The 25679-nt window shown below is 40.9% G+C and overlaps 1 pseudogene; it reads right to left on the bottom strand.

Annotated features, from left to right (window-relative positions):
• Positions 1–1138: 1138 nt before the first annotated feature.
• The window catches only part of LOC132002087 (GTP-binding nuclear protein Ran-like), a 61987-nt pseudogene continuing 37446 nt past the window's right edge, over positions 1139–25679 (bottom strand).

The raw sequence follows: 25679 nt of genomic DNA, 5'->3' as shown, positions 1-25679 counted from the left end.
TGGTTTAAGCAGAATCAGACAAATTTCGTCACTAAAGAACTCCTCAGAGCCTTAACAGGCTAATGCAAACTGTAGGGGGGTTTGTTTTGTTAACATCAGATTCAGGTGTGCAACATGATTTGCTATTTGAATACACTGCAAAACGACTGCGAGTGAGTCAACATCCATCACCACACATAGCTACAGACTGTTTTCTCCTTGTGATGAGAAATGTTGAGATTTACTCTCTTAGTAACTTCCAAATAGTCAATAGAGTAGTATTCACTATAGTCACCAGGCTGCATATTATATCCCCAGGACTTATCTATTTTATAACTGAAAATCTGTACCTTTTCACTCCCTTTACCCATTTTGCCTACCAGACACCCCCTACCTTTGACAACCACCAGTCTGTTCTCTATATTTATGCACTTTGTGTTTGTTTGGGGCATTTTTTTAGATTCTATGTCTAACTGAGATCACATAGTATTTGTCTTTTTCTGTCTGACTTACTTCATTGCGCATAATGTCCTCAAATTTCATCCATGTTGTCATAAATGGCAAGATTTCATTCTCTTGGGGCGCCTGGGTGGCTCAGTGGGTTAAGCTGGTGCCTTCGGCTCAGGTCATGATCTCAGGGTCCTGGGATCAAGTCCCGCGTCGGGCTCTCTGCTCAGCGGGGAGCCTGCTTCCTCCTCTCTCTCTCTCTCTCTCTCTCTCTCTGCCTGCCTCTCTGCCTACTTGTGATCTCTGTCAAATAAATAAATAAAATCTTTAAAATAAAAAGATTTCATTCTCTTTTTATAGCTGAATAGTATTCCATGATATATATTGGACACATTTTCTTTATCCCTTCACCCATCAATAAACATTTAGTTTGTCTCCATGTTTTGGCTATTGTAAATAATGCCTCAAAACACATTGGGGGTGCATTCCAACTGCTTTCCAAAACAGCTAAATATGCAGGTCCAAAAAAGGAAGGTACTTTTCCAACTGCCACAGGTACTCCAAAGCCCATTCATCTCCTTCAGCATCCCAAAGATCAAGTACATGTTCTGCTCAGCTATAAAATGAAGTGGCAAACCTGTTGTACCACTGACATTACGGGACAGTTGCCTATAAAACCAGACTTCTGATGCTGAGCTCCAGCTGCACTTTCTCACAGGTCATCCTCCTCCTCTGGAAGATGACCAGATGTCTAGGCGACCTCTAGATCATGTTCATACTGTGCTGCCAAAGCTGTGTCCATGACAACCTCTGGTGGGGCAAGAGCTAGCATGGCGACAAACTCCCAAGTTAGGGTCTAGAATTAGTTTTCTAGCGAGCCACAGGAAGAGCTTTTTAAATTTGTAGTTACTTTTGGCAGAAATGTCATAGTTCTGAAGGTACTTCTCTCTAAGACAATAGATTTTGCCTTAACTTTTCTGTCTTCAGGGTTCACTTTGTTGCCACACAGCACAATGGGGGTATTTTCACGTACTTGAACCAGATCTCAATGCCAGTTAGGCACATTCTTGTAAGTAACCCTCGATGTTAAATCAAACATTGTAATGGCACACTGGGCCAGGAAGTATTAGCCATCTCTCAGCCCACCCAAATTTCTCCTGACCAGCTGTTTACCATACATTGAACTTAATAGGTCCTCGTTGGTATGGAACACAAGGGGATGGACCTCAAAGCTCAACGTGGCTATGTACCTCTCAAGTTGACCAGTCAGATGACATTTCACAAATGTAGTTTTTCCAGTACTACCATTGCCAAACAATACAAGTTTGATCACCTTGGGCAGTCATTATACTGTTGCTTCCAGAAGTGTCTCTGGACAATCTGACAGAGCAGTATTTCATTCTCTTTGATGCAAGTGTAAATGGAATTGTTTTCTTGTTTTTCTGATAGTTCATTATTAGTGGGTAGAAACACAACAGATTTCTGTATACTGGTTTTGTATCCTGCAAATTTACCAAACTTATTAGTTTTCACAGTTTTAGGGTGGTGTCTTTAGGGCTTTTTATACATAGTATCATGTCATCTGCAAATAGTGACAGTTTTACTTCTTCCTTTCCAGTTTAGTTGTTTTTTATTTACTTATCTTGCCCAACTGCTCTGGGTAGGACTTCCAATAGCACACGAAGACAGTGGCAAAAGCAGGCATCCTTGTCTTGTTTCTGATCTTCAAGGAAAAGCTTTTAGCTTTTCCCCATTGAGTATGATGTTAGCTTTGGGCTTGTCATATATGACCTTTATTATGTATGGCATATTTCTTCAATACACGTTTTGTTGAGAGTTTTTATCATAAATGGATGTTCATCAAATGCCTTTTCTGCATCTATTGAAATAATTACACGAATCTTTTTCTCTTACCTTCATTTTGTGAATGCTGTGTATCACACTGACTGACTTACAGAGGTTGAACCATTTTTGAATCCCTAGAATATATCCTACTTTCACTTTGATCCTTTTAAGGTATTACTGAATTTGGTTTGCTAACATTTTGTTGAGGATTGTCTGCATATATGTTCATCAGGGATATTGGTCTATAATTTTCTTCCCTTGTGGTATCTTTGTCTGGTTATGGTATCAAGATAATGCTGATCTCATAAAATGAGTTTGGAACTGTTCCTTCCTCTTCTATTTTTTTAAAAGAGTTTGAAGATTGGTATTAATTCATCTTTGAATGTTTAGTAAAATTCACTAGTAAAGCTGTCTGGTCTTGGACTTTTGTTTGTAGGGAGCTCTTAAATTACTGATTCAAGGGGCGCCTGGGTGGCTCAGCGGGTTAAAGCCTCTGCCTTCGGCCCAGGTCATGGTCCTGGGGTCCTGGGATCGAGCCCCGCATCGGGCTCTCTGCTCAGTGCAGAGCCTGCTTCTCTCTCTCTCTCTTTCTGCCTGCCTCTCTGCCTGCTTGTGTTCTCTGTCAAATAAATAAATAAAATCTTTAAAAAAAAAAAATTACTGATTCAAGGGGCGCCTGGATGGCTCAGAGGGTTAAGCCTCTGCCTTCGGCTCAGGTCACGATCTCGGGGTCCTGGGATCAAGCCCCGCATCGGGCTCTCTGCTCAGTGGGAGGCCTGCTTCCCCCTCTCTCTCTGCCTCCCTCTCGGCCTACTTGTGATCTCTCTGTCAAATAAATAAATAAAATCTTTTTTTTAAAAAATTACTGATTCAATCTCCTTACTATTGATTGATCTGTTCAGATTTTGTTTCTTTATGATTCAAACTTGGAAGGTTATGTTTCTAGGAATTTAGCCATTTCTTCTAGGTTGTCCAATTTGTTGGCATACAATTGTTCATAATAGTCTCTTATCATCCTTTTTATTTCTGTGCTATCAATTGCAGCATTTTCTCTTTCATTTCTGATCTTATTTCCCTTTTTTTCTTGGTGAGTCTGCTAAAGGTTTGTCAATTTTGTTTATCTTTTCAAAGAATCAACTCTTAGGTTCATTCACATTTTCTATGATCTTCTTAGTTTCTTAGTCTCTATTTCATTTATTTCTGCTCTCATCTTTATTATTGCCTTCTTTCTACTAACATTGGGCTTCATTTGTTCTTAAAATTATAGTTTTCAAATATCAAAGAATAATTATCATACAGGTTATTACATAGAGATCTCCCTAAACTTAGATAACCACAAAGCCCTTTTTGGTATAGAGTCCTTCAGAAGGATAGTCCAACAATAGACTTTGTATTTTCTTTTACCATTGTTCCTCAGATTTTCATGTGTGTGTGAATCACCTGGGGATGGTGTACAAGTACAGATTCTGATTCAGATGATCTGGGTTGGAGGTCTGAGATTCTGCCTTTCCTACAAGCTTCCTAGAGCTGCCAGTGTTACTGGTCTTCAAACACATGTTCTAAGCAAGCTTCTAAGTCAGAATCTTTATTTCCACAGATGTTTCTCTTCCTACATTTCCTGTCTTGGTTAATGGTGTCACTATTTGTACAGTTACTCAACTGGAAACTTGGACACCAAATTCCCTTCCCTTCACACCTCCTTCTAATTCCACCTCAAATCCAACTTATTGCCAAGTTCCATTTGTCTCTTGAATCCATTTCACCATCTCCATCTCCATTATCTTTGTTCAGGACTTTTGTATCTTCCTATGGACTTTGAGTAGCCTCTTAATATCTCTTCCTGTCCTTGATCTTTTCTGTCCAAACTGTTGCTAGACACAGACATAATGAGATCAGTCCTTCACTTTAAAATTGGCACTGGTGTCCCACTGCCCACCAAATAAACCCCCAACTGCTCAGCATTGAGACATTCCAGGTCCTGCCAAATCTGATGTTAGAAAATTTTGGAGCTTTACTCCCACTACCAATTCATCATACAATAAGAGTTGTGACCACATTAGGTCATGCACCTCCCCAGAACAGACCACACATGCTCCCTTCTCTGGACCTTTGTTCAAGCTCTTCACTAATCAGTATAGTCTTTCTCCTACCTTCTTACCTAGAGGAATACTCTCATTATTCCTAATCTAAATATAATTTCCTTTGTTAAATGTCCCCCAATTATAATAAATTTTTACCTCCTTTACATTCTCAGAGATTTTTAAAGTATTTTACATATAGTTTCTTAAATGTTGCCTATAACCATTTATACATATGTTTTTGTGGTTAGCTCCTTAAGGGCAGTGATCATGCATGGCACATAATAGATGTTTATTTATTCCTTTATCCATTTTTTAAAAACGCCATATGCATGTGATAAATGAGTAACTAAGCATGAGCATATTGGGTGGAGGAGAGTCAAATTGCTATAACTTCTTTTCAAACTGAGGTTGACTCATAAATAATATGGGCGCTAGGGGTGTTGGCACGGTCAAAAATATCATGCTTAGCGAAATAAGTCAAGCAGAGAAAGACAACTATCATATGATCTCCCTGATATGAGGAAGTGGTGATGCAACATGGGGGCTTAAGTGGGTAGGAGAAGAATAAATGAAACAAGATGGGATTGGGAGGGAGACAAACCATAAGTGACTCTTAATCTCACAAAACAAGTTGAGGGCTGGGGGGGGGAGGGGGTTTGGGAGAAGGGGGTGGGATTATGGACATTGGGGAGGGTATGTGCTTTGGTGAGTGCTGTGAAGTGTGTAAACCTGGTGATTCACAGACCTGTACCCCTGGGGATAAAAATATATGCTTATAAAAAATAAAAAATTAATAAAAAAAAGAAAAATTTACAATAAAAAATAAATAAAAATAAAAATAAAAATAAAAAAATAAAATAAAAAATCCATGTATAATTTTTTACTCCCCCCAAACTGATAGCATACTGTTGAAGCCTTACCAATAACATAATCAACTAACACATATTTTTTACATTATATATACTATACATGACAGTATTAAAATAAGTTAGAGAAAAGAAAATCATTTAAAAAAGAAACTACATTTACAGTACTATACTATATTTATTTTTAAAAAAAGAAGAAGAAGAAGGATATATACACCATTCAAATCCATGTTATCCAACAGTCACCTATATAACCAGATAGGTACCTCAGACCACCTGAGGAAAATGCAGATTACTAGAAACCAATCCCAGACCTACTGAACCAGAATTTTGAGATGATAGGACCACAGAAACTAAGTTTTAGCAAGAAATCCAAGTGATTTTTATTCAAGCTAATGTGTAAGAACCAGTGCCTATAATTTAAAAAGTAAACAGTTCATTGTGACCAACTTCCGCTCCTAAGGATTTAAAAATATTTAAGATAAAAAATCCTCTATTAGAGTGGCTGGCTCAGCCATCCTGGATGGCTCAGATGTTTGAGCATCAGATTCTTGGTTTCAGCTTGGACCATAATCTCAGGGTTGTGGGATAGAGCGTGGCATGCAGCTCTATGATCAGCAAGGAGTCTGCTTGAGATTCTCCATCTCCCCCCTCAGCCTGTCCCCTACCCCAATCAATGAAATAAATAAGTCTTAAAAAAACAATTCTCCTAGTCAAAGTTGAAAACTCTGTAAAGCAACGAAAAAAGTTAAGATCAATAAAGAACAAAATCATATAAAGATTTGGTAAGTCTTTTGAACAAAAAACTTGCTATTGAGCTCACAATAGTTCTTTTTTAACATTTTCTGGTCAGTGACAATTTAAAGCATGTACATGGATGCTAATTATTTCAGTAAAGCTAGGCTATTCCAGTTGCCACATTTTTCTGAGGCACAAGAATTGATTTTAAGTTCTCTCTTTTTTCTCTGCAGTATTTAAAAACAACTGATTCCTAAATCACAATTGAGATCACCTACTCTTTGTTACTAGGGATCCACACAAAACTGAAGGCCATCTTTATGAATATAAGAGCTAAATGAAAGTTAAATTGTCACATTCTTTACCATGCTGCACACTTTCAGAATTTCATTTAAAAAAAAAAAAAAAACCCACATAATTAGTTTAGCTTTACCAGGAAAAAAAATTTTTTGAATGACAAGGTCAGGCTCCTGACCTTTTAGTAAATTAGAGAAGATTGCCATAAATTGCACAATATAATGAAACACCAATTTGCATATTTGCTGCTATATTAAAAGGGATCAGTTTTAGCTCACAAAGCAGAACAAACAAAAACATGCATTTTAATAACTCAAATTACTCCCAGGAAGTGACCCTCAGCAGAAAGCCTGATTATCACTACTTAATTAGAAGCCTTGGAAATCTAAATCCTCCTTTAAATCCTATTCTGGGTACAGTGAAAGATGAAGCCATGAGTTTTGTCTAAGATTCAATATTTACTCTTTACTAATATGTTTGCTGGAGAGACTTCCCAAGCATTATAAAGACATGCAAGAAAAAATTTAATATTCAAAGAAAGAGTGCACAAAACCTGTGTTGGCTTGCAGGTGCAAAGCAATTAACAAGCTGGCATTTACAGTACTTTTAATTAATTAATTAAAAATGCAAAGCTGACTTTCATTTCTTTAAATGTTTGAACATTTTATCCATCAATAATAAAGCACTACATGCTGCTGGGTGACAACAGCTGGTAAATGAAAAAAGTTAGTCCAGTGTTAAAGTAAGTGAAGAGAGATTGGGAATTTGCTAGAGCATCTTCATCTCTTCCTACCCCGCAGCCTACCCCCTCTAAGGATACTATGAAACTTCGTGTCAAATGAGAGGGGAAATGGCCTTTTGGCCACTCTGAGTCATAAACTGACAGTGACAATATTTGATGTGACATAGTAACCTTGAATGGGAATGAAAACAACAAAGCTTATTACAATTATGCTCCCCATTAAGGACCTGCCGCTCTGTTTCCTTCGGGGAGCAGAGTTGTTTGGAATTGAGGCTGTGCACCTCCATCTTATTTATAAAGGTTAAAAACATAATTAACAGAGGGAATTTCAATAATTCGCAAATTACATTCTAATGTAATGCTGCCGTGACTAATTTTACAGCTGGACGCTGCTCGAACAACGACGTTACCGGTCCCTGTGAACACATTTTTGGTCAGTACATATTTAAAAACAACAGCATTAATGTACTTTAATTAAAACATAAATACTACAGTGCTACCTCGGTAGGCATTCACTCAGCTGGAACTAACTGTATTTGCTTAATCTACAATTTTAGATGTATTAGCAAAAATAAATGTTGGTGAATGTAAGAGCCTGATTACATATCTTGGGTAAATTGGTGATAATGAGTCAAGAGACTTTGTGTTCATTCACATATATTAGAATAAGAATCATTATGAAATTAAAGCTAAGATTAATCCTGCTAATGACACCACAGAGCATCTGGGAATAAGATAACCCAGATGTCAGATTCACTGTGCTACTGTGCTGCTATTTGATAGAGTAACCCTTGAAGTGTTCTTTTAAGGAAGATAGCTGCTACCCCCCCACCAGTCCCAGCACTTGAAATGCAAATGAGTGACAAGATAGTCTAATAATGAGAGCAGATTCTAGCAGTAAAGAAAATGAATAAATTAAAAAAAAAAAAAAAACCCTCTGCACCACTGATAAGAACAAGCAGCAGGCACCCTGATGTCCTCAATTAGGGTGGATGACATCTGCTGAGCATTTCTCTCTAATAAAGCCCTCACTCGGTATTCCAAAGCACACGATTCTAACACTGTTAACATTTTAATGTCCTGGGCGTGCGTGGTAACATTAATTACAAGATGATTTGGATGACTTCTGAATCTCTTTTATGTCTTCCGCAGAAGAGAACACAGCGTTGCAGCTTTGATATCATAAATAAAATGGGGACGCCTGCCAAGCATGAAAGGTATCCTGAAGTCACTTGCGTCTGCTGTGTTGTCCTGAACCTCCGTAGCCAGGCAGAGAGAATCCTCTGGGCATTTACAGAGGGTCAGTAGCTATGCATTTTAGGGGGAGCCTATGTGGCTCTCAAGGATTTTTTTTTTCCTTTATGCTAAAGGTGAACATTTTTGTTGCTGTTTTTAATTCCTAATGAGCTTAAAGTCCAATTAATATTTTTCTAAGCACAGTTTGCCTTCCTAATAGCTATTTTCATGAGCTTTGGCAAGTGTCACCAGGGCTTTCTTGTTTGCTGGCTGGAAGATGGGAGCAGTTTTGCCCCTTATTCAACAGACTAGCACAAAGCACTGGCACTAACAGGGGACCCGGGGTGGAGAGGGAAGTAGGGGGACACGAGAGAAAAGAAATTTGTTGGTTCTCCTGCTACATAACTGGCACTGTATCACCATCATTCCTACAAAGATACTATTATTACCTCTATTATATGGGGAAGAAACTGGGGCACAGAGAGATCATGTAATTTATTTGCAAGTTATTAAACATGAAATAAAGAGCAGAACCAGGATTCAAACCCTGTCTGACTGAGCTCAAAGTTCATGATCCCACTGTCCCTCTTCACTACACCCATGGCAGTCACCAGGGCTGTTCCCAGATGCCCCAGGTCTCATCCTTTGGGGCATATGATAAGGTTAGGTTTCCTTGCCCTCTTTTCTCACCCTGACCCCTTTTCCCTAAGAGGAATCATGAATGTCTCTCGGCCTGGATCTGAGGATGACTTGGAGCAGAGCCCACAGCCAACCTACAACAGACATGAAGAATGAGTGAGAAATAAATGTTATTTAAGGCCCTGAGATTGTGAAAATATTAGTTACTGCAGCGTAACCTAGTCTATTCTGACGAATATAATACTAAACATGTACAAATCTATAAAGTCCCCAAGTGACCTCAGAAATGGATGAAGAAGGATGGAAAAAATAAAAGTGAGGAGAGACGTGACTGAAAAGGTGGCTCAGGAACTGTAAGACCTGGGAGAAAAAGATTGCAATGCCATTAATCCTAACAGGTGCCTCTTACATGTGCGAATGGCTCCCCCTAGAGTTTGGCAATGCCCAACCTAGACCATGGTGAGCAGGGGCCCTGCCATTTCTAGCCCTGCTACTTTGAGAACATGGCTCCCCACATTTTTTACAGATTAAGCCAGATTTGCAGGGTGTGCTGGGTATAGAATTCATATTCAGTCAACAAACATGTGCCCAGCCCCAAAAATGAGCTTGCTCACTCAAAACATCAGGAACAATTCATCAACACATGTATTACGGCACTTGTCCATGGATCAAAATGAATCTTGATGGCACATTACTGTCACCAGATACATACAATAAAATAATGTTATAGAGTCATGGAGATGTGTATCCAAATGTGAAAGGAAGAAGAGAAAAGACCCTTTTGGGTTTTCATAATTAACTCACTACGGTAGGGATTTACTGCCACAACAGGAGGGTTGTCGGAGGGGAAGAGAGAAAATGAGATACAGCAATGAGACGATACCTGTGAGAATCGAGCCCCTTTTCTCTCTTTTATCTCTTTCCTACCTCTGTTTGGACCACTCCCGTGAAATATTCTAATTCTCTGTGCCAACTCAACCCTACTCAAAAGACATGCAGTTTGTCAAAATAACAAACGACCAGGAGGTTCCCAGTCCCCAGCCACCCATCAAAAGTTCTCCAGAGTATTACCCAAGGTCCCAGAGCTAGTGAACAGGGTAGCGCACTTAAAGAACTGAAGCAAGTAATAGAACTTTGTGGAATGGAGGCAGAATGGATCTCAAGCAGAAAAACCACACACAGCTGCAGGTCCCCTCCTTCACATCCCAGTGGCACCGTCCAATGGCAGCATTCCTCTGGGGACCACTAGAGGATTCTCAATGAGTGAATCAGCTCCCAGTGTCTGGTAGTCCCAAGTTCCACCTATCCACCTCCACTTACAAGAAAGCTGGTTAGTAAGAGTGAGTGTTGAAGAAAGTTTTTATCTTGATTAGGACTCTAAAACCAGGTGTGTAGAGCACCTCAAGCAATTCTAACGATGTAGGGAAAAGGTACACTTACAACCACATTCATACTCAACCTAGCAGCTCCCCAATGAAAGGATTCAGTCCCAACATTTATGTTCTAGATAATGAAGTAACCCAATACAAACACTCATGAAGCCTACTCGTAACATCACCATGACCTTTCACTGCATCGTGACTTAGCGTGGGGTCACCTCCTTACCAAGAATGCCTTCTGCTGGGACTTGGTGAATGCCCACTCGTCCTTCAAGATACAACTCAAGGGTCCTCATAAAGCGTTTTCAGATCCACTCCGCCAGAGGAGCACACAACCTCCTTTGTCCCACTCCTCTCTCATACCACGGAACTCACTCTCCTGCTGTAACCACGTCACACATCTCCTCCACTGGATGGCAGGGCCCTTGGGGTAGAGGTGGGGTGGCTTCCCCCATCCCCAGCAGGATGCCTCCTACACAGGAGGTACTCAGTACCTCCTTACGAATATTGACAGTGGTGGGCAGATTTAAGAAGCTGTGCCATCTTGGAAGATACATAATACCCATATTTTCTTATTGGGTGCTTAAGGACTGGCTCAGCTATTGCTTCTGACAGACATTTAGTACTTTTTATCTCCCCTTCTGAAGGCTTTGGCATCACCTTTATACCTTCCTAGACACTTTTTTTAGTTTTTTAATAAGGTATCCTTAGATGAGCCTCATCCAATTAGCATTATTTTGTGCCCGGCTGTGACAAGATAACTGGAAAATCAATGAAAACAAAGGCTGAATGGCCTGAGTTCTCATGACTGAGTGGGCTCCTAGGTGTCTTTTACACAGAATAATTTATGGAAGCATCCTTTAAGTACAGGCATTTCCATCTGTTTCACCTTCACTCTTGAGGGGAAATGAAATCGGAAGATATTTAGTCTGTTCCCAACCTAATATTTTTAACCTCTTCTTCCCAGTGTTTGGAACTTTCAGTCCCACATCTTTGAACAACATCTCAGCGGCAGGAGATGAATAATAACAATCGGGGTCTTGTCGACTTGGTGCCAGGCAGCGTGCTAGGGATTTCCAGGCTCAGTGAACTTGGTCTGGTCGGGGAAGGGGGGGTGGGGGAAATATAAGAGGCATTTAAAAAATAAATGCTAAATGGAGATACAATCAGTCCCTGGGTGAAAAAGACAGAAGGGCGCTCAGCCACAGGGGGGACAGAGGAAGACAGACCAGGCAGACAATAAAGGGAAAAGAAGAGAGAAGAAAGGGAGTCTAGGTAACACATGACCTGTGGAGAGCTGTGTGCAGAGGATGTGGTGTGAGGTGAGGCATGACGGCGGGGGCAGCCCGTCAGAGGGCTCCTGCAGGTCATGCTGAAGATTTGACTTTGCTGATAATGGGGAGCACCTGAAGTTTGGAAGGAGGGGGTGACAGAACTCAACCTGCATTTCGAAAGGATATTTTTGAAGGATATTGGGGAGGGAAGGCCATTGGAGGTATCATTAGGAAGCTTTTGCAGAAACTCTAAATCATTGAGAGTTTTTATTTTTTGTTTTTCTGATGAGAATAAGGACAAATTGAGGGTCTGGGTAATGATTTCATTCAACAGAATGAAAGGTTAGTGCTGAATTGGGTCCAAATGGCTATAAAAATTAAATTTGGAAAGAGAATTTTAGCCCTTTAACTTAAGACTGTGAACACTGGGCTTCTCTTCTAGAACATGCTCAACGTCAGTCGCAGATGGGGCCCCATAGTTAAGCAAGGTCAAGAGATGTAAACAGAAAACCAGGATGCTGTATATTATTACATGCTTTCATAGAGGTTTGTACATGAAAGTTAGCTGAGAAGAGGAAGGATTGGATACTACACTGGAAACAGGAAGAGTCAGATCATTTCCCAAAGGCAATGTGAGATGGGTCCTGAAGTATGGATAGGAGTCTGTCACCCAGATAAAGGGAGAAGACAATCATTCTTAGTTTAAGAGGGGGAAAGGCACTATGGCAGAAGTGTCTAATTCACAGAGAGGATAGCTATCCTTCCTGAAGGAAATGCTGAGGTTTATGAAAAATCTCCACAAAAATCAGTATTCTCTTTTTAAACATTTATTTTTTTTATTATTTTTTAAAGATATTTATTTATTTATTTGACACAGAGAGAAAGATCACAAATAGGCAGTGAGGCAGGCAGAGAGAGAAGGAAACAGGCTCCCTGCCGAGCAGAGAGCCCGACTCGGGGCTCGATCCCAGAATCCTGAGACCATGACCTGAGCTGAAGGCAGAGGCTTAACCCACTGAGCCACCCAGGTGCCCCCAAAATCAGTATTTTCTTTAATAAGCGTTCATGAACCTGTCACCCACGAATTTATCTTTACCTCTTTAAAAAGTCAGTTCTATCTTCACCTCTTGGGACTATGAACTCAATGCTTATCATTAACTACTGCTCATTCCGCTGAAATTCACTTCATTCCAGTTTCAACGAGTGTGTCTACGAGTCCTGCTTTTTCAGGAATTGCTGTTGAGTTTATACCATATCTATTGATACTCCTCATCTTTCAATATCAGAGAACCTTAATTTCTTTTGGTCATATTTATTTGTCCGTATTTCTTTTCTCATCCCAAATCCAGGTTCATTTGGACTAATAACTGGCTCACTCCACCCACTCTCGCCATCTGGAAACTCAACTGTAATGAAATATGAACATCTCTCCATGTATTGCCGCCTATCTCTGCCACTTCCCCCCATCACTAAATATTGTTATAATGCCTGTTGGTGTATCAGGACATTTTCATGTGTATGTTAGCTTTCCCACGTTCCTGAAATAACATACCATGCACAGATTCGATCCAAGAATTCTAGAGAAAAAGGGCCCCAAGGACAATATTATATGTGGCATCATAAACCCAAACATTTAATTATTTGACCTGCTTCCCCAAATTATTTCCCAATGTTTCTCTAACTATTCTTGACAAGCACAAGGCACAGTAACTCTTATTTAACCACAGTTGGTTCTTTACTGTCTCTCTTCTTTCTTTCCGTGGGTAAGAGAGTTCCTTTAATAAAAGTGATTGTCTCAGAGGGAACTTAAATCCCACTGCCTCCCTCCAGTGCTGCACTTAATGTTGTATGTTTAACAACACCTGGGGGATTACACTTAAATCCTGGAAAATCTTTAAGCAGCAACACACTGGCAACGGGAAACTCTGTCCCCTGAGATGTCAGGGACACGGAAGAGCTGGAGAGGTGGGCTGTCTGAGAGAGGGTCCGTCCAGAGGATGGAGAAGCTACTTGCGGGATGGAGCAGAAATGCGTGCAGGCTCCCCTCCACACCCGACAGATGGACGGGGTACCGAGGGTCCTCCCAATGTCTGGGGTTTGGGAATGAAATGATCAGATACAGTCTCAGGAAGATCCAAGTGGTCTGCATGACCATCTACCTGCACCCTGGCCTACAATCAAGATCTGATTTATACCCTCCCAAAGAAGAAACTTTTGCCAATTTTAAAATATCCTCTAACTGTGGTTCGACCGGCACGCATTCACACCTGTGCTCACATGCGCCCACACCTGCGCCCGCACAAACCATCGCTCAGTCCGGGACTTGATAAACTTTGTTTCAGCTTTCTTCATTGCCTCTAACCAAATTTTCCCTGGCTAAAACTAAAACCCACTTCAGTTTAGCTCTGCCTTCATGGTAGAAGGAAACAGCTGGTCATTCTTTAGGGAAAAAAACCTGCACACAACACTTTAGATAAAACATGTGTACTTTTTTTTTTTTTTTTTAAGCCCAGAAGCAACCCCGGAAAACATCATTATAATGACCTCTTAGACTGAGTCTCACAAAATCGAGGTGCTTTCTTCATCCTTCAAACATCTGTTGGGCACTGACTCTGCACAAAAACCATGCTGATGCAGCATTATTAACAGAGCACGTTAAATGACAGGCATTTCTTAAGGCTCTAAAAACTTCCACAGCTCTTATTGACTCCTATGACAAATGCTTCACTGACTATTGGCAATGATTCTTTGGACTACAGACAAATAGTTAAAAATAAATTAAAAGTTTAGGGTTTTTTGGTTTGTTTAGTTTTGTTTTTTTGTGAGGTTTTTTTGTTTGTTTTTTTGGTTTTTTGTTTTAGTGATTACACTTTTCATAAAATTCTAGTGGGCACTGTCAGCAATGCTTGATCTTACCAAATAAGGAGAATTTTTGTGACGCAATGGAAGAAGAGAGTCATTTTCTTACTTCTTCCAAGATAGAAAGCTACCTGCTAATTTGTGTATATCCAGACACTGCTCTGGCAAGTAAGTCCAAGGACATAACAAGTAATAAACCAATAAGCATTTTGCCTTGAAAAACCCATTTCACGTTTTACCCCCTGAAGTACCAAGGCTCAAGAAAAAGTAGTTTTTATATGAAAGAACAAAAGAACAGGTGTGCTGGAATGTCTGAGATGAATTCAGTCTAACTACGGGGGTACAACCTCCCCCTACAGAGTCACTGAATTACCCCATGTGCTGGCTGAAGGCCATAGCTCAACACATCTCTTCCTTATTCCGTGGCACATTAGCATTTTCCTGATTTCCTATTCCATGACAGAGTTTAAGACTTCCTTCAAAGTTCCCCTTTGAAGCTAGGTCTAGTTAGGTCTCTGGCTTTTCTGTCAAATGCATAGAGAAACGCTTTGTGCACTAATATTCAGTGTACTTAGGTGTTTAATAAATACAAAAAGTTGCCCAACTGAGGAAAAGATCATTGAAAATTCTGTTTCTAGAGACACCTCAGTGACTCAGCCAGTTGCACGGCTGACTCTTGATCTGGGCTCAGGTCATGATCTCAGGGTCCTGGGATGGAGCCCTGAAACGGACTCTGCACTCAGCACAGAGTCCGCTTGAATTGCCTCTTTCCCTCTCCCTCTGCCCCTCCCCTGGCTCGTGCTTGCACTCGCTCTCACTCTCTCTCAGTAAATAAAATCTTTTAAAAAATTATAGTTCTACATTAAAGAAACTGATATGAGGCTTAATATTGCATAATGTTTCCTTTGGTATTGGACAGTTTATAGTCGTTCCCCCACTCTCTTTAAAGCCATGAACATGGAAATACCGGCCAGCCTTGCTACTAATCCAAGAGGTTTCGTCCTGTTTGATCTCACAGATAGAACTTCGGTGGAATTTGGCTATAGTTCCATCTTAAAGTAAATTATATCACTGTTAGCTTTTATATATGTATTTGAGAGGGAAGAAGGACAGAAAGGGAATCTTATCAGGTACCACACCTGTGGAGCCCCTCAGGGTTCCATCTCACAACACTGAGATCATGACCTGAGGTGAATTGATGGGTCAGATGCTTAACCCACTGAGTCACCCAGGTGCCCCTAGCTTTTTAATTTTAAACGGACAGTTTTCAGAAGAAACGTCATCCTTCTTGTAGAAGTTCTACAGCCCACCTGTTCATCAGTGATTTCCACACTGGGCTGATTGTGAAACCTTTTCACTGTTCCATCATCCAGTCTCCAAAAGATTACGGAACACCGAGTTTCTGTTGATGACGGACAGACCAGGAACGCAAAGATAAGATAATATGAAATACCAAAGAGACCGAGGGGCTTGCTAGAGAACAAATGTGTGCAATAATAAGGCCCACTGACTCGGTTTCCTCAAAAGAAACATCACCTTTCCATGTTTTTGATCCCAGTGTTTTCGATGACGAAGGCAATGAGTGTTTTCAGATGGAGGCCTGTCACTCACACTTGAGAAGCTATTGCTAAATCCTAGGAATCAAAGGGCTAGAAAAAGATGTAAAAATAAGGCTAATAAGTTCTCTGCTGACTTCAGGATCTTCGGTCCCTGTCCCCTCTCATCCCAGCATTACCATTCTAGGTCATGTAATTTTTAAAAGCAAAAGCTACTCAGAACCAAATATAGAAATCTCTGGAGAATAATGAGGACCAGATGGCTCTGATCCTTGGCTTTCTTCGAAAATCTGTTTTCATGATAACTTATCAGCACACTTACCACTTCTTTGACATAGGGAAATATCAGTGTTCTTTTCCAATACCTGTTTTTCAGATGAAAAAAATAAAACGTAGGCCACTCAGACTGAATGAATGAAGACTTACCTTGCCGCCACTAGCACCACTCTCTGGGCTGTCTAGAGAAGACAGACAAGCACTTTTTTATACTTAGATGTTGCCTCAGAAGACAATTAGTACCGGTTGTTATATATTGCTAAAGGGGGTGGCTAGAAAAATATCTCTTCCAACCCAGTGGTTATTATATTCAGCAGCACTGGCCCAGCTCCTCATGGGTTCGTAAATACTAATCAAGCAACAGGTAGCCTTGTTCATTTACCTTGGGGCACATTATGCCGTAGTTTATCTTGCGGATAACGACAGACCAGGACACAGGATTGCTAAAGCTGAGCGTGCAGCAGCTGAGTTTTGTTTTTCTCTTGTAAAGTCAGGCATCTAGTTAAATCTACTTCAGCATTTCCCAGGCTAGCCTTATTAGATGGAGTAACACTGTGGGCCCTTGATCACACATTTGTTTTGACATTAGAACAGATTCAAAACTGTATTCTGAGTTGAAATCCGGACTTTTCTAGAGACACTCTCTTGGCTCCTTGTAAAGCAGGGACAGAGCCCTTCCCTCCAGGCCACCTACCTTACTCGACTGCCCCAAGTTAGCCTTTCTCAATTGTCTGTTAAGATAGACAAAACACACCGGCTGTGCTGTAGCTACTTTACAAGGAGTACATCCTACCCAAAATCCCAAGCGAGAGGAATGATATTTGGAAGGATCTCCTGGAAGAGAGAGTCAATACCTTCCTCCAGGATCTCCAAGTTCCACTCCCGGGTTAAGCCAGGTCACAGAGAGCAGGGTGCTGGGATGCATTGTTTGACCAGCTGCAGCAAAATGTTTTTCCTGAAATCACAGTTTGGCAGGGTGTAACTGGCTTTTTTTTTTTTTCAGGGACTGGATATAAGTAGTATGGATACCCTTGAAAGTAAAGATTTGAGAAATGGTTATGTAATAAAACCTCCTGGTCTTGGTAACTGATTAGATGTGAGCTAGGAGGAGGAAGGAAAATCAAATTTCTCATGTGGATTTGTAATGAATGATGGCAAATTCAATATCAATGCATTGAGGCTCAAATGAAGACACTCAGAGTTGGAGAGGCATGTGAGCCATTTAAGGTCTTGTGTCCAGCACACATTAGAATAAATGGGTCAGAAGTCAGAAAAGAGGTCAGCACTACAACAGAAGCAGAAAATCGGCACAACATCAGTGGTCTAAGGGACCAGCATAGGAAGAGGATCCAAGAAAGCCATTTAGAAAAGAAATCTGATGACACACAAACCATAGCATCAATATTCCCAAATATGAAATTGTTTGACACCAAATGGCATGAAATTGACAACGTGCCCATCAAACCTGGGGGGGGAAAAAAAAGAGAGAGAGAGAGAACCCAGCAATTTCATCGAGTGTAGGAATAAACAAAGACTCATGCATGACAGGTTAGTTCTCACCAAATACAGATATTTTTACTGCCTTCTACCTCAATGAGAATATTTCAATGAGGAAGAAAAAAAAGCCAGGTTGTTTGATCAAAAAAAAAGTTATGATTTCAAAGTGGACACCTGCTAGCCACAGAAAAATATCCACACAAATACATAACAAGCTATTAATAGTAATTATCTCTTGGGCTCGTGTGTTAAAAGAGACTTCCATTTTCTTGTATGTTTCTGTAGTACTGGAAGTTTCCTAACAGTCAAGCATTTTTAAGCAGAAAGAAAGCTTAAAAGAAAACCAAGTGGACACTTCAATATCTTTCTAATAAATTTGAATTCTGTCTCTGCTGTCTTCTTCAACTGTCAGTACCAACTGAAGGAAAGCTGCTTTCATTTTAGCTGTGTCTGCTGGACCAGGAGATGCCACAGGACTCCGGTTTAAGGGGGAAAGTGTGACCTCCAGTATAAGAACTAGAACACAGCCTGTCCTTTGGCAGGCCTGCTGCTTCTCTACAGGGGATTGATTACTCAACAGAAATGGAAAGCAGGCTCCTGGTGAATCCACTATCTGTCACCCACAAGCAACCCTGACCCCCAAAGCCTGCGAGCCAGGTAGGAATGAAGCTTCCTGTCCATCTCAGCACCCGCTTCCTCTGCACCCCAGGTTCTCCGGAGGTCAGACTTCCATGCCACATTCTATACCTGCAGCTCCACGGAGACCATATCTGGGACCAAAAGGTCAGCCCACCTGGATCGAGAGGGCATCTGCCCAGGCCTTGCAAGGGCTGTTAGTTCCACATTTGCAGATAGAAACTTACCCCCTGTTGCTCACATTGATGAACCTAATGGTCTCCTGGCATGCCAAGGTTCACAGCCATCTGCTCTGTTGGCCTCATGCCCACGTTGAAGGTGGTGTGCTCCGTTCAGATGGAGTGGGCCATGGATAGCCACCAATGAGAGGACTGGAAAGTAGGACCAGTGAATGCAGTTAGTGATGCCTTATTTGCAGGAAGACTTCCCAGTAGCTAATAAGGCCACATGCAGAACACATGACGTGCTGCATTACAAGGCAGCAAATCTACTGACTGTTGACCTGACATCACTGAGGCTGCCTTTATTCTGTATCCCTTCTAAGTGGTCATCGAATGTGGAATTGTGAGCTTAGAGGAGGTAAAACCTGGCTGGCTAGCCTTCTTCTGAGTGACCAAGCAGTAGACAAAGGTTAGAGCACCATGTGTGGGGGAACCTTACCTGAGATATGTGGAAGCAGTTTATTAAACTGTGCCCAGAGCTGGATCCGATCCTCCAGTGAAGCACCACGGGAGGGAAACGGGCCTTTCTATAGGCTTTTTAGATACGGTTGCCACACACACACACACACACACACACACACACACACTTAGTATATACATATACTAAAAATTTACTGTTTATCAAAAATTCTAATTTAGCTGGTGACCTGTATTTTTATCCTCTAGCTCTAAAACCCTACTTTTAGATCAGGCTAAAAAGGCAGGGTGGGGCAAGGAGGCAACCTTAAAGATCTTTGGGACAAGCCTAGGACAGTTGGCAGAAGTAATATCTCAGAATCAGAGCAGCTTAGAGAAATCCTCTTTCATCTGCAAATACTCCCTTACCTATGACTGAAGTGCCTCTGGTTGTTGAAGGATTCCTAGTTTAATCGTGTTTTAAATGACAACACTTCTCTCAAGCTTTATCTTCTATACACATGCACTTCTGGCCAAACTCTTGTCCCTACTGGTCATTGCAAGGCGACACACTACCAAGTCACTGCAGCCACCTAGAACGGTCTAGTTTCCTCATCAGTGCTTTAGGTCAGACAAGCACAGAGCAAAAAAGAACATCAACATAGGAAGCAGTGGAACCTGGGCTTGGATCCCAGATTTGCTAGTTAATAACTACAAGTTCTGGGGCAAGTTTCTTCATCGTTTCTTAACAAACTCCAAGATTTTATTTCTTCATCTTCAAAGCACAAGCCATAATCCCGCTTCAGCAGGATATGAGAAGGAAATATGATCATATACTAATGGGAATTATCTGAACCATAGAGTTACTTAAAAACAATAGTTACTATTACTCCTGTTGTTGTCTGTATAGTATTCACGGCTCAGCCCCCAGGCACAGGAACCTAGCAATCAACCGTGCCTGGGTCTGAACCCTGACTTTCTCAAGCTCTTTTTGTCTCTCTCATAAGCTTAAGCAAGTTATTCTGCACACCTGTGCCATAGTTTACCCATAAGTAAAATGAGCATACAGACAATGCCTACAAAATAGGAAGTGCCACATAAGCACTGGCCATTATTACTGGCTTTCGCGAAGCATTCCCAGAGCAGGATGGTACAATCCCGTTTGAATTTCTTTAGCACTTTACCAGTCCCATGTGCTTTTGGCTCCTAGGATGTGTCTCATCCTCTTGACTGTTCTCACAACAGGAGTTCATTGAGTGATGATGAGGGCGATGAAGGTAAAGCAAACATGTAGGGCATTATGTGAGTAAGCACATGGGCCAGATGATGTGTGGACAGACAGCAGGTTACCTCTATTTACTATGTCTACTGTGTGCCTGGCACTATAGTAGCTACCATATGCATCCTCTTTCATTGCGTGTCCTATCCACCTTATGAGTTAGGCCATTGGCTTTCCCTCTTACAGATGGGAAAACTCAGTTTAGAGAGTGTCAGTAACTTGCCTTCGCTTGTGCTGCCCATAAGGTATTTCAATATTCATCCCCGGGTGATGTGGAGGAAAAGGAACCCTTGTGTCCTGATAGTAGGAATGCAAACTGGTGTAGCAACTGTGGAAAACAGTATAGAGTTTCATCCAAAAGTTGAAAAACAGAAGGACCATTTGATCCAGTAATTCCACCACTGGATATTTACCCAAAGAACATGAAAAAAAAATTTCAAAAAGATATACACAATACTCAACCCTATGTTTACTGCAGCATTATTTATAATAGCCAAAATATGGAAGCAGCCCACATGTCCAATGATAGATGAATGGATAAAGAAGAGGTGGTATGTATATATGTATGTATACACACACATATACCACCATGAACTATTATTCAGCCAATAAAAAGAACGAAATGTGGCCATTTGCTAGGACATGGATGGAATCAGAGAATGTTATGCTAAGTGAAACGTAAGTCACAGGAAGACAAATACCATAGGATTTCACTCATATGTGGAACTTAAGAAACAAAACAAATGAAAAGAGGAAAAAAGACACAAAGAAGCCAACTCTTAACTATAGAGAACAAACAGGTGGTTAGCAAGGGGGAGGGGGATGGGCAAAAGAGATGAAGAGGATCGAAAGTACACCTGTGATGGGCACTGAGTAACATACAGAATTGCTGAATCACTTTATTGTACACCTGAAACTACTGTAACACTGTATGTTAATTACACTGGAACTTTAAAGACCGAATTTAAATAAGAAATAATTATAAAATTTTCAAAAATTAAAAAATAATTTATTTTAAGTAGGCTCTATACCCAGTGTGGAGCCCAGCACAGGGCTCGAACTTATGAACCCAAGATCAAGAATCAGAGACTTAACTGTCTGAGCCACCCAGGTGTTCCTTAAAATTTTAAGATTTATCCTCAGGCAACTAGACAGTAGAGCCAATGCTCTAACCCAGCCTGCTGGTCCGCCTTGGACAAATCACTCAAATTCACTGAGCCTTAGTCTCCCTAGCTGTGAAATAAGGGTGGTAATAGTGGCTCCATACTGCAGTGACGATGAAATGAGGTCATTCGCATGAGGTGCTTACCACCACATGTGTTTCGCGCTCAGCACATACCCAGCAATTACCAGGTGTTAACAGCAACTGGCAACCTGGGGGTTGGGAACATACCCTTTAACTCCTGCCAACCGAACACAGACCTGAAAAACACACAAGGAAAACCAAAGCCTCTGGTGCCAGGAATGATTCAATTACTGTCACTTGTAGGTCTTCCCTGGCATTCCCTAAAGGAGTCTTCATTCTTTTTTTCCACTGTGTAAAGTTTTCATTTTTATTTTAAGCTTTTAGTTAAATTCCAGTTAGTCAACATACAAGTGTATTCATTTCAGGTGCACAGTATAGTGATTGAGTACTTCCAGATATTGTCCTGGATTCATCACTGACAAGTGCCCTCCTTTTTTTTTTTTTTTTTAAAGATTTTATTTATTTATTTGAGAGAGAGACAGAGAGAGAGAGCATGAGCAAGGAGAAGGTCAGAGAGCGAAGCAGACTCCCCATGGAGCTGGGAGCCCGATGCGGGGCTCGATCCCGGGACTCCGGGATCATGACCTGAGCCGAAGGCAGTCGTCCAACCAACTGAGCCACCCAGGCATCCCGACAAACACCCTCCTTAATCCCCATCACTGATTTAACCCTTCCCTCTCCCTCCTGATAACCTTCAGTTCATTCTCTATAGATAAGAGTCTGTTTCTTGGTTCGCCTCACTCTTTTTCCCCTTTGCTTGTTTCTTAAACTCCACATACGACTGAAATCATATGGTATTTGTCCATCTCTGACTTATTTTGCTTAGCATAATACTCTCCAGCACCATCCATGTCATTGTAAAGGGCATCATTTCGCTCTTTATGGCTGAGTAATATCCCATTTTAGATATAGATATAGAGATATAGAGCCCCTCTTCTTCATACATTCATTAATTGATGGACCCGTGCCCCATGATGATTATAGCAACAGCATTACCTTCAACAACCCACTTATGGAAACAGCCCAAGGAGGCTTCATGCCTAACCTACTGCCTCTGCAGCACATTCCTCTCCCTCTCCAGGAGGTTTGTGCACACTCCTTCACAGGGAAGGGGTTTTCCCTGAGACAGGGGCCCGGCGCTCCTGAGTGGAGGGGGCTGTACTCAGGATGACCAGGACCAGGACCAGGGCCCGGGCTTATCACACCCAGGTCTCCTTCCCCACAGAGTGGGCTCCGCTCTGCAAGAGGTCCGGCCAAATCCCGGGCTGGCTTCTGTGGCACCGCTCTTTCCGGAGTAGACCAGAGTGGCTCTGTTTGAAGTAACACTTACCTATCCCTCTCCCCAGGTGACAGCTCAGAATCCTCTACCCTGCCCCCACCTCCCCTATGCTCCTGGGCCATTTACCAACTCTTTTTTTAACCTCAGTTTGTTTCCTAGTCTGTGAAAACAGGTTAAGAACAGTGACTCACAGAGCTAGATTAAAGATCAAAATGAAGTGACATCTTTGAAAATGCCAGGTTCACAGAAGGCATTCAATATTTTATTTATAAACAGGTTTATTAATATGTTAATTAAGAAAGCACAATTCTAATAGCTTTACAAGCATCAGCTATTTGATCCTCGTAATAACCCTACTGATGTAGGGATTATTTTCATACCCCTTTTAAAGATAAAAACACCAGGGTATGGAGAGCCTAAATAACCTCACCAAGGTGACACAGCGAGTAAGTGACAGAGGTGAGATTAGAATCCAGGCAGATTTCCTACTTTTATCCACTACTCCAAGTACTAGTTATTCTTTCTTCCTCTCCATTACAGATTTTCCTCTTAGATCCCTTAGGCTAAATATATTGTCCTAACAGTGTTTTCCAGTGATGCCATACTGGGAGCCCAAACCATGACTCCCCTGGTGATAACCAGGGCTGCTGGAGAGATTAATCTTGGACAAAACTCTTCACGATGCTTCTGATCTTCCCTGGCCTTCCTTAGAAAAGTTTCTAAATGACCTCGTCCAACCATTACAACATTCAAGAAATTTAGTTCCTAATAACATAGTTGTTAGGAGCCCAGTATAGACCCTCAAAGGAGCATTTTTTTAAAGATTTTTATTTATTTATTTATTTATTTATTTGACAGAGAGAGATGACAAGCAGGCAGAGAGGCAGGCAGAGAGGGAGAGGAGGAAGCAGGCTCCCCGCTGAGCAGAGAGCCCGATGCGGGGCTCGATCCCAGGACCGTGGGATCATGACCTGAGCCGAAGGCAGCAGCTTAACCCACTGAGCCACCCAGGCGCCCCTCAAAGGAGCATTTTTAAAGCTTTTTGATAACTCATCCAAACATAAATTGGAACAGGAAGAGCAAGTATCTAAAAATATATATATATGCACCTAAATATGATGATCACGTTTACCTAAAAACACAGGAATAAATTTATATCAAGATTTGAAAAGACAAATTCAATGGCACAATATACATATGTGTTCATGGGTCTATGTGTGTATGTTTATGGACGTAAATTTGTGTTGGGACTATGTGAACAGTTTCTTTTGGCAATAATTCAACATATTAAAAAAAAAAAAAAACTAATGACTATTAAGATAATGCCATTTTCTCCAACATTGGCTTCCGTGGCCATGCTCCTATTAAGAAAGAGCAGTTTGCAGTTTGGTAATTGGCTGTCGTATCGAATCTCCATCAAGGGCTCTACATCCCAGATGTCTCCACTGTACCTTCAGCTCTGCACTGGCATAGAAGAGGTTTTGTCCCAGCACTGGCAGAATTACAATGAGGACCAAGAAACAGCTTACTCTCTTGTCCTTGAAAATCAAGAATGAGGCTACCTTTTGTGGTCTTAAGCCTCACCTAGTAGACCAGCATCTGCGCGTGCTCTCTGGGATGTCAAAAAGCATCGTTCCTCGAGCATCATCGAGCATCTCCTCTGTTATCCTTGAGGCCAGATCAAAGGAAGACCGTCTTGCATAAGAGAGACCCCTCCCCGGACAGCTCTTGCAGTCACTGACAACACTTCTGTAGGGCTCACGCTTAAAAACAAAAATCTAGGTGAGAAAAGATAATATAAGACCAACTGGGAAATATGTGTGATTGGAAAGGTTTTAAAAAGAAAGAAAGAAAAAAAGAGGGCTGATAAATTGGTAACTCCATTTGTGTTTTATTCGGTTACAATAATAAATAATTTAATATAATAATGTATGTGCATTTAAAAGGCTAGGCAATGGAAGCTCTATGTTATGTGTGACTTCCACAAAGTTATAATGTCTATTATCTGTTATAATACCTGTCTAAAAACAATTCATATTTATTAGTGGAATAAATCCCCAAAATTCCTTTCTAAAGGCTTATCAAACCAGATTGGGTCCCAGCCCAACAAATCGAATTAGAAAGCCATGTAAGGCCGCTAACTGAGTTATTAAAGTGATCTGCATGGATATTCCCAGTTCCCCAGGAAATGTTCTGTGTGGACATTTAGTCAAATGCTGCCCTCTAGTGAGAAAACTCTTTAAAAGGCTCCAAAAAGCCCTGGGATTCTAAAGCACTCACACTCGGGCTTCAACAAGAGACCCAAATCATATACCCAAGAAGAATCTTCAACTAGAGTTCCACTTTTTCTAGACAGAAACAAACACTGTGTTTTTACTTTCTTGATACTGCCTCATTTTCTTTCTAAAATTATGTTAGACTGGTAATACATTAAAATTACAGCTGGTAGTTGTTTACATTTAGATGTTTTAAGTTCTTGTGCTTGATAATCTAATAGGAATTTAAAGCTTCATGTGTTTCATTTAGCTGGTGTACAGTGAAAGAACTTACCTAAAACTAAATGAGTGATAATATGGCTTCCCACTCTGTCAATAAAAAAGCATAGAAGACGTGATAGATATTTCACAGAATGTTTGTAGGAATAAGCATTTCTTTACTTCTCGCTGGTTATTTTGCCATAAAAGCCAAGAATTATAATGTTCTTAAACAATACAGGAAAATTGCTATATCCCCACATACATAACTCATCATTTCTAATTCAGTAAGAGGGAAAGAAGAAAAGTCTCTACTTTCAAACTTTTTCATACAATGTTAATACATTTTATTTATTTAGCAGTAATGGGCATTTAACATTTTTTTAAATTGCATGCTACACTTTGTGTAGAGTCCTAAGACATGATATTCCCACTAG

This window comes from Mustela nigripes, chromosome 14 (genome assembly GCF_022355385.1).
Source record: "Mustela nigripes isolate SB6536 chromosome 14, MUSNIG.SB6536, whole genome shotgun sequence".
Lineage (NCBI taxonomy): Eukaryota > Metazoa > Chordata > Mammalia > Carnivora > Mustelidae > Mustela > Mustela nigripes.
This window is presented reverse-complemented; position numbering and strand designations above follow the sequence as displayed.